The following is a 9,802-nucleotide window of genomic DNA, read 5'->3' on the forward strand; positions in this document are numbered from 1 at the left end:
GGTTAATAACCGGTTAACCGGTTTTTTTCATAATAACCGGTTTTAAAAAAAACCGGTTTTCCATTAACCGGTTCGTTAACCGGTTTTGGATCTAAAACTTGTAACCGAAATACGAACCGGCGGTTTGTAAACCGGTCAAACCGGTTTTAAAAAAACCGGTTTTCGTAAAAACCGGTTTCCGGTTTAAACCGGCAAACCGGTTCCCCAACCGGTTTTTTTGACCATCTCTAATTGAGGCTGTTTGGTAGCCTTTTAAGATGTGTTTGGTTTACTAAAAAAGATACATCTAAGCGATTTATGGAGCTTTTTTAATGGTTAAGTTTCGGAAACATGCTGAATGATTCAGAGGCTAATTCCTCTTAATCAACCATGTCTTTTAATGATTCAACACTTTAGCAAAGACAAAGCCTTTAAAAACCTTAGATTGAAAGAGTTTGGAAGGTCAAATCCCTTAGCCAACCATACTTTTACTACCTTTTCTTACCGGATACCAACCAAATGTGTGATTATGATGAACGTGATATGAGATATATACACTAACACATCAAATGATACCCAAGAAGGATCTAGATTTTTTCTTTATATTTAAAGGACTTCTTCTAAAAGTTTTCCAAGTTTAGAAAATCAAAAAGCTTATAATGGACAATATTTGATGCGTAAAATTATAAAAATTTGAAATAATATTCTTTTTTCTTTTTAGTGTGCAAATTCTTGCATTGAGTATGATGTTTATGTTTGGTTTCATCAATGCAAATAGCAATCATCACACATTTTCGATGGTGCTTTTGTGATTATATCCAACCAAAAAAGAATAAAAATATTTTGTGATAAGTATGTATTAAGTATCATTTTTTGACTTATCAATACGATTGTGTGTAGTAGAATTAATGTAAATTAGAGAACCCATTATCTATTGGTTCAGTAGTATGATGTCTCGTTTTAAATATAAGATTGTGAGTTTATACTTATAAATGCAAGACAAAGATGAAATTAAGTGGTAAGGATGTTTGCTGTTAAAAAGAATAATGAAAAGTAAAGTGAATTAGGGATTAATATGGGGGTAATAATTCCTTGTAAATCTTATCTCTAAATAAGAGATTATTATATTGTAAATGTAAATATACAGGGAGAAGAGAAATATTCATTCAAACCAATAATTCTTTTAGTGTGAATTATATTTTTCAATTGCAAAAATTTGAATTGGTAGATGTCTATTATTTGGGACCATGTCCTAAAACGAGGGATGTAGGTAAGGGTAAAGATAGGGAGCATATATTGCGTTTGGCTTCTTAGAATGTTGGAACACTAAATAGTAAGTTGCTAGAATTGATAGATGTGCTTAAAAGACGTCAGGTCCAGATAGCATGCCTCCAGGAGACTAAGTGGAAATGGCACAAAGGGGCTGAGCGTAATCGGTATAAGTTATGGTACTCGGGGTCTGATGGAGCTAGGAATGGAGTGGGGTTTCTAGTGGCTAAGGAACTACACACTAGTGTGGTGGAGGTGACAAGACATAATGACAAGATTATGGTTTTGAGATTAGTACTAGGAGAGGAAGTAGTGGCAGTAGTTTGCGCCTCATCCAGGCTTAGGGGATCAAGAAAAGAGAGATTTTTGGGATTGCCTAGACGCAGTGGTAGGGGGTATACCTAGGGGTGAGAGGATTTGTATAGGAAGTGATTTTAATGGACACATTGGTAAGGTTAATGATGGTTTTCAAGCCGTACATGGGGGTTTCGGTGATAGAAATGAGACCAGCACAGATCTTCTAGAGTTTCGGTGGCCCACGACCGGTATTATAAATTCATACTTTAAGAAAACAGAATCTCATTTGATCACTTTTAGTTGTGGCGGACGCAATACACAAATTTACTACCTTTTGATGAGTCAAGGAGACCGACATTGGTGGAAGGACTGCAAAGTCATACCTGGGAAGACGGTTGTGGCTCAACATCGACTGCTGGTGGCAGATATATGCTTCAGAAATAAGCTGACTGTTCGACAGAGGAAATGTACACCTAGAATTCGATGGGGAAATTTGAAGGACGATAATCTTCCACTGTTTAAGGATAAACTCTTATTGCAGGCATTTCTCGACTAAATGGAGACTCAACTCAGATATGGGAAGCTATGGCGACAAAGATCATTCAAGTAGCAAAGGAGACTCTCGGGGTTACAACTAGAAAGGCAGGTGGGCATAGGGAGTCTTGGTGGTGGATTGAGGTCGTACAAGACAAGATAAGGGAAAAAACAACGAAGTTATAGGGAGCTTATGAGGTGCACGAATGAGGAGGAGCGAGTGGAATTGAGAGAGACTTACAAAACAGCCAAGAGGGAGGTGAAGAAGGTAGTGTCGGAAGCAAAAAACACGGCCTATAAACGGATGTACGAACGTTTAGAAACAAAAGAGGGGGAACATGCTATGTTTAAGATTGCCAAAGCCAAAGAGTGTAGAAGGCAAGATCTAGGGCCTGTGAAGTTTATAAAGGATACAGATGGGTATGTACTGGTTAAGGATCTGGACATCAAGCTAATATGGCAAGCCTATTTCCAAAACCTTTTTAACAACGAGAGAGCTTACCAAGAAGAATATGACAACACAACCTTTCAACGTTAACAACTGAATAACTGATACTGCCGACATATCACATGAAAAGAGGTGCAGACTGCACTTAGGAGGATGTGAAGGGCTAAGGCGGTTGGCTCAGACAACATACCCATCGAGGTGTGGAAGTGTCTGGGAGAAGAAGGAGTCTTGTGGTTAACTACTTTGTTTAATATTATCCTCAAATCTGGTAAGATGCCAGATCAGCGGAGAAGCTGCATTGTATTCCCTATCTATAAGAACAAAGGTGACACCCAATGTGGTGGTAACTACAGAGGAATCAAACTACTAAGCCATACTATGAAGCTATGGTAAAGAGTGATTGTGGTTAGACTTAGACGGGAAACTCAAGTTATGATGAATCAATTTGGCTTCATGCCAGGGCGTTCCACCACAGAGGCAATACACATTATTAGAAGATTGATGGAAAAGTATAGGGTGAAGAAGTGCGACCTTCATATGGTGTTTATTGACCTAGAAAATGCGTACGACAGTGTGCCACGCCAAGTGCTTTGGGAGTGCCTGGAGGGTAGAGGGGCCCCGAGGAAATATATAGAGATAATTATGGATATGTATACCAGGAGTGCTACAAGTGTCCGCGCACCTGTGGGAGATACTGATTTCTTCCCCGTGGAGGTAGGCCTCCACCAAGGATCAGCATTGAGTCCATTTCTTTTTTTTTTTCAGTAGTCTTGGACGAGCTATCAAAGTCGATTCAGGAGAAACTCCCGTGGTGCATGATGTTCGCAGACGATATTGTGTTAGTTGCTGAGAGAAAACAAGATCTAAACTTGAGGCTAGAGGAGTGGCGAACAACCTTAGAGACAAAAGGATTAAATATTAGTCGCCCCAAGACGGAGTACATCCACTGTGATTTTGGTGGGGAAAATGACAATGAGGACGTCCAGATCACCATTGAAGGGCAAGTGGTTCCTCAGGTAACGAAGTTCAAGTGTCTAGGATCATTTGTTCAGAGCGATGGAGAATTAGATAGTGATGTGGCCCATCGAGTTTTGGTAAGATGGTGTAGGTGGAGAGCAGCCACATTTATATTGTGCGACAAGAGATTCCTAACTAAACTAAAGGGAAAATTTTGTAGGGTCGTAGTTAGACTTGCAATGTTATATGGAACAGATTGCTAGGCCATCAAGAAGGTACGCGTGCGGAAGATGGAGGTAGCAAATATGAGAATGCTAGGCTGGATGTGTTGGCACACAAGGTTAGACCGAATAAGAAACTGGGTTTTTCGTGAGAGATTAGGGGTAGCTAACATATCCAAAACGATAAGAGATTGGAGATTGAGATGGTTTGGACATGTGAAGAGAAGACAAATAACGAACTCTGTCAGATCCGTAGAAAACATTACTATAGATGGGAGGAGGGATAGAGGCTGGCCTAAATTGAATTGGGATGAGAGGATTAGACATGATTTGCTAGACCTAAAACTCTCCGAGGACATGGTTGAGGCCATGATAGGAATTCTTGGAGACGTAGAATTAGAGTTAAAGATATTTAGGGAGATAGAAATACCTTAGGGGCTTCTCTTTACCTTAGTTTTGGTCACACACCATTATGTTATTTTATTTATTTATTTATCTATTTTCATATATTTTGTATTAAAAATATATTTATGTATTAGTATTATTATTTTTTACTACGTGCTATTATTAATTATATTACTGCTGGACTTTGATTTCCTCTTATAAATCCTCATTAACATGTTTTTTAGAGTTGAGGGTCTCTCTGGAAGCCACATCTTCATCCCATTGGATAAAGGTACGGTGTGCCTACATCCCACCCTACCCGAACCCTACTTATAACTTTGCTATTGGTGGGATTCCACTAGGTATGATTGATTGATTGAATTGAAATAATTTGAAGACACCTATACTCAACAAAAAAAAGAATCTCGAAGATGGGATGGCTGTGGAGGTTTTGTTTAAAGGGTCTGTCAATATCTCATATAAGATTAAAAGTGTTGGTTATTTAAAAAAAAACTCATTTTAGAGCATTCTCATCCAAAGCCCCATAGAGTTTTTATAATTTAGAGAGTAATTTACGGTGTTGTGAGTGAGGAGTTTTTATATTTTAAAAAAACGTAGTGATTTTTCTGTATATTTGAAAGCTACTGTTCACCCCCTATAATTGTTTAATATATTTTAAAATTGGTTGTGAGTGAAAGAAAGAGAATGATAATGATAAAAGTATAAAAAATATTATTTAATTAAAAAAGAAGAGAGAAAATGTAGTGTTTTTAGCGTAATTTTGAATTTTGAGATAGGGAGTTGAATGGGAATGCTCTTAGATCGTGTAACATGCTTTAAACCTTTTTTTTTTAAATTAAGTTTGAAAGAGTTTTTTGTGGGTTATTACCTCTAACTACTTCTGTTGGTGAATGTTTTTCCTTTCTAATTGAGCATCCTGAGCTATTAAGTATTATGATAGTGACATGTGTAATACATACATCATCATCATCGTACTCAGTATATCCCACAAATAGCAAAGCGATGGTAGGGTCTGAGGAGGGTAAGATGTAGACAGACTTACCTCTACCCCATAAGGATAGAGATGCTGCTTCCGGTGAGACCCCCCGGCTCGATAGTAGTTTTGCATCAAGCCTTGGACATAAGACACATAACACACAATCATCGGGACACCGACTGATTGGTGCATGTACCCTTGTCTTTCGTCTATCAACGCCACCACATGATGCCTGATTAACCTCCCGCCACTTTTAACGTTATTTTCACGAGATTAGTAAAATAACGTCAAAAATAGTGCAATTTTACTTTTGTCTACCCAAGGGTTCAGACATATATACATTATATGTGCGCATCGCAAGCAGGGCGTAGTACATGGACGGAAAATAATAAATTTGTTAGGTAAATTTAATATTTAAATTTATAATATGTAACCTTGAAACTAATAAATTATAATTATAAAGCTAACCTTGAAAAAACTATAAATTTTATAAGTTAAAAACCTAACAATTTGTAAGTAATGTTTTTTGTTTAAGTTATAAGACTATGTGTAGTCCATAAAGCCCCACCACCAGGCGTTATACGCCACGTGACGCCCAGTCAGAGTTATGGTATTCTATAAAAACAGGGTGTAGTCATAAAGCCCCACCCCAAGCGTTATGCGCCATGTGGCGCCCTGCCACTATTAATTGTTTTTGTTTTTTTTAAATAATAATTCATTTAAATAATTAGATATAAAATTAAAAACTACATTAAAATTAAAAAAATACACTAAACTCACAAATAAAAGCTAAATTAAAATAAAAAAAGACATTAAATTAAAAAATACAACAATAAATAATAATAATAATAATAATAATAATAATAATAATAAGACTACATGTTGTATTTTTCAAAAATTTTCGCTTGCCGAAATTGATTTTAGAGATTGGACTCTCGGGTCGTCTTCAGATAACTCCTTTGTTAAAACCTCGATGTCGTTGTCCAATTCTTTCCTTTTAAGTATTTCGACTGTGTCCAAATTTACTTGAAGACGTTTAGCTCCAAGTTCTTGTATATCTTTGAGTCGAATGTTCATTTCTTTGAAATGACTTTCCATTTCGGCATTCGAACCTGTTGCCGATGACGACGCGACCCTTTCCCCTTTCCCTTGCCTCCTCTACCCCCCGGTCGAGGCATCTCGGTAATATACGCATAAGGATTCCCGCCTTCATTATCGCTTAGGTTAAAGTTTCGAGCATCAGAACAGGGCGTTTTCGGATCATCCGAAGACGATGTTTTAGACCTTTTTTTAGGCGGACCACCTTCGATGTTGGCCTCCATAATCGGACCCCATTTTGGATGAAAACCTCAGGTATTGTTTTCATATGCCAAAGTAATTGAAGTTCCCCGAGACCTTATGTTGATACTCTGTCAACGCCCTTTCCATGATTTCCGCGTCTGAGAAACCGCTACTCCACGTTCGAGTCATCCGAGAGTGAACCGTATGGAAAGCCGTGCATTTGGTGTTGATATCGTTCCATTTAAACTATAAGGTATCTTTTTCTCGACGCGGGTCCCCACCAAGTTCGTGCAACAACCGTTTTATTTTGTGCCAAAATACGCTCGTTTGTTGATAGTTCGCTAAAAAAAATAAAAACATTACAAGTTCAATGTTTGTTTTAAGAAATTTAAAAAATATATATATTTTAAAAACTTACCTCACTCGGCATCTTCCAATATCGCGCACCAAGCACGAGCACATAGTTTGCACTCGTCGATACTCCACTATATAGTATTCTTTTTAGCTCGAGGTTCGCTGTTACGTGTTTTCTCGGACGTCCGCTTTGGCTCGAACCGTCGCGAGTCTTCGGGACGGATTGTGGCTCCGGGTTTATTTGTGTCTCCGGCACCGTCTCGTCGTCACCTGAACCGACAAAAATGTTTGTGGTTGGATTTTGGAAACGGGGCACCGTATTTGGAATATGGGCTCCAGAACTTACATATTGCATGTACGCGACCATATGGGCTTCGAACGGATACGGGGATTGAGGGACGGGGACGGTTGGCATCGGGACGGTAGATGGGTTCGGTTATGGATTTTGGTTGTTTGCGTTGCCTTGACAGGCATATTGACCGAAACCGAGAACATTTTGGTTGTTAAACGGAAACATTTTGGTAGTATTAGAATTGTGTAAAAATTATTTGATAGAGAAGTAGTAGAAAGAATTGTGTAAAAAATGAGGTTTGGGTTTGTTTTTATAGTATATTTGTGTTAATATTAAAAAAAGTTTTTTTTTATTCCAACGGATATATTTTTGAATTTTGTGTCATTTATCGCGTTATTATCAAAACGCCGGACACAAAAAATATACCCAAAACGCCGGCCATAAGGCCCGGCTACACATGGTCTAAGTATTACAAATAGATATGCATGAAAAGATTATTTTATCGCCTGTCATTAACACAAAAAATCTACTATTGATGACTTTAAATAATACATTAATATTGAAAATACCATTTAAATGTGCATGTTTATTAAAAACCCTCTAAGTTAATAACTTTTTTTGTAATAAAATTACATCTCCAAATATATGTATTACTTAAAACATCATACAACGTTTCAAAACATAAAGAAACCTTTGAAATTAGAAAATCCACTCTTTGAGAACGTTAGATTGAATTCAATTCCCATGTATTTCCAAAAAAAAAACTTAAAAATTAACCGTTGACAAGGCTTTATTTAATATACAAAAACAAAATTAATTTAATTAAAAAAAAACAGGCAAACAAGATCATCATCTTGTGAGTAATACCATTTTATCGATTAGCACAATTCTAATTGAATTAGTCTTTATTTGGACGTTTATGATCCTTGACAGTCCATACTTTTATGACTCACACCTTTATGACACAACCATGTTGTTGTTTATCACTACTACAAAAACGTTTATTAACATTGGACTAAAATATGGTTTACAACGATGTGAGGTCCAACCGATGAACAAAATGTTGTGCACAGTTTTATTTTGAACAAATCCCAAACCCGTAGTAAATAAAAAGGAAACTAGTAATGCCTTTTTTTAAACAAAACTAATAACACAAACTTATAACCATTATTTTAAACGGGTTAACATCTTCAATAAACTGAAACGTTAGATTCCATTACATATACTCATTATTTGTAACGGTTCTACAAAGAGCCATTCTACAAACTTAAAACGCTTTGCAGATTAATAACGGTTATAAAATTAAACCGTCAATAAAACCAAAACAGTTTATTTAAGTTTAAATATTCTTTTTAACACCGGTCATATTAAAATTGTTATAAAAGAACAAAATATTTACACCGGCTTATAAGTTGAAACCGTTGTTAGTAGGTGATTTAAAATTAAAAATAGATGCGTTGTATTTATGATAAATGGTTTTTCATAAATTAGGCGGTCCATCTGCCAACTACTAAGAATTAGTATTGATTATATAAGTTGGGTGCAACTATAACAGAATCATATCAATAAATAGAAGAGAGATCAGTTGCAAATTTCAACTTGTAAACTCCTCCAATCTATTAACTTTCAATATTCTCCAATCTCTCCCCCCCCCCTACGTTAACTGATAATGTTAAAACCCGCATAAGAGTCCCAACAATATATATGACTGATTATTAGTAAGGACATTCTTGTCAATTTACACTATCTTAACTGACAAGGGATACCGGTGTTAGTAAAGTCGATGAAAATGACAACTTTTATAAACCAGGAGGACAAAAATGGCTAAAACACCATTTTTGGATGGGGATGGTAAAAGTGAGTAAACCACATGGACGAAAATGACTACTTAGTCATTTAACTAATAGGGTATATTTGTCATTTCATAATAACTTAACATACTAGAACTAATGGCATTAGTGACTTGGATTGAAATGGGAAGAAAATGAAACCATGATGACGGAAATGGTTAAAAAAACTTTTGAACGGAAATGACAAAAGTGATCAAACCACATAGTCGGAAGTGGTAGTTCTTTCAAAAAAACTCTAGTCCCTAAAATTTGAATTGTTACGGTTATGTTAGTTGAGGGTGTAAATGAAGCAGTTACCTAGGCTACTGCACCCAAGAAGTCGTACTTTGGTAGTAGATTAGCAGCTATTGTTGCTACCGAACTTCAAAATCATTATTGCCTTTAGTTACTACCAAACTGTAGTAACTTTCAAAGATCATTTTTAAGAAATTTTCAGCTATCCACAAAATTAGGTCCCTTGATCCTACTTAGGCGTTGACCGGGACCTGTAAAGGGGCAATGCCCCTCGGAACCCCCTCATGATAAAGTTATAGAGGTTCCTTTATACCGAAGTCACAATAGTCTTGCATAAGTGTGTACTTCACACCTCCTAACTTGTACCATTATATGCACTGTGATTGCTTATTTCGTTTACAACTAAACCCAAGTTATACAATAGCTTGATGACACTAAAATCACCAACATCGCTTGCTCGAGAAAGAAAACAAGAATATAAAAGTGAGTCCGAGTAAAAAAAATTAAGTGAAGTACGTAACTTTAAGGTTTAGAGAGGGCAAGATGGCCTGAATGTTATTAAAAGCCAAGAACTATCTTTGTTATGAGCTCCCTTGATAGCCCACCAAGTTGTGAAAATAATAGCTCCGATCACACTTAGAAAATGAAGCAGACTTGAACCACTCAATAATCAGTCGAGGCTTCTAGAATTAGTCGTTAAAATAA

The sequence above is a fragment of the Bidens hawaiensis genome, unplaced genomic scaffold (genome assembly GCF_021521415.1).
Source record: "Bidens hawaiensis isolate Kalapana, Puna unplaced genomic scaffold, B.hawaiensis_p1.1 tig00019096_1, whole genome shotgun sequence".
In the NCBI taxonomy this organism is placed as follows: domain Eukaryota; kingdom Viridiplantae; phylum Streptophyta; class Magnoliopsida; order Asterales; family Asteraceae; genus Bidens; species Bidens hawaiensis.